We start from the raw sequence: 1,341 nt of genomic DNA on the forward strand, positions 1-1,341 counted from the left end.
TATGACAACATGGATCCATTTGCTATAAAGGACATTACTTGGACAAGTAACAAAAGTTAAATGGGATCTAGGATTAGATATTAGTAACAATATATCAAAGTGAATTTCCTGATTCTGATGGTTGTGTTGTAGTTATGTGGGAAAATGTCCTTGTTTGTTGGAAATACACACTAAAGTATTTGGGAGGATGGAGCATCAGACAGACAACATATTCTCAAATAGTTTAGGGCAAAAAAGATCTGTGTCCTGTACTTGCAACTTGTAAGTCTGTGATTATGTCAAAATAAAAAACTTTACAAAAGAAAAGGGTTGTCAATTAAAAAGAGTTGGGTAGGTGAGGAGGGCAACTAAGAGCTCCACAATTTCAGGGACACTATGCACATTCGTAAGAGTAGTGACTGTAAAACCAGGCTACTTGTATTCAAATCTCAGCCCCGTCACTTATCAGCTGCGTGACTGGGGGAAANTGAAACTAGAGATATGACAACATGGATCCATTTGCTATAAAGGACATTACTTGGACAAGTAGCAAAAGTTAAATGGGATCTAGGATTAGATATTAGTAACAACATATCAAAGTGAATTTCCTGATTCTGATGGTTGTGTTGTAGTGATGTGGGAAAATGTCCTCGTTTGTTGGAAATACAAACTAAAGTATTTGGGAGGATGGAGCATCAGATAGACAACATATTCTCAAATAGTTTAGGGCAAAAAAGATCTGTGTCCTGTACTTGCAACTTGTAAGTCTGTGATTATGTCAAAATAAAAAACTTTACAAAAGAAAAGGGTCGTCAATTAAAAAGAGTTGGGTAGGTGAGGAGGGCAACTAAGAGCTCCACAATTTCAGGGACACTATTCACATTCGTAAGAGTAGTGACTGTAAGACCAGGCTACTTGTATTCAAATCTCAGCCCCGTCACTTATCAGCTGCGTGACTGGGGGAAAGTTATTTACTCTCTGTACTTCAGTTTTCTCATTAATAAATGAAGATCATACTAGTATCTACTTCCTACGGTTGTTATGAGAATTACATGAGTTTATATTTGTTGAGTGTTTTGAAAAGTGCCTGGAATATAGTGTTAGATTAGTGTAAGTAAAACAAATAGAATGTCCCATGAAGTTGTTCAGAATGGTATATAACCTCACACATATGCTCAGGAGTGGATGGAAAATAAAACATAATGACATTTCTTAATTTAAAAGAAAAGGTACCAACCTGCAATTATACAATTAAACAATACAAACATTGTTTTTTTCTTTTTGACATTTTGGGGCTTATTTTTTGTCCAAGTAATCAGCTGAAGCTCAGGCACTCTATGTAGTGAACTGAGGAGCAGTGAG

This window comes from Galeopterus variegatus, unplaced genomic scaffold, assembly GCF_000696425.1.
Source record: "Galeopterus variegatus unplaced genomic scaffold, G_variegatus-3.0.2 Scaffold14572, whole genome shotgun sequence".
NCBI lineage: Eukaryota > Metazoa > Chordata > Mammalia > Dermoptera > Cynocephalidae > Galeopterus > Galeopterus variegatus.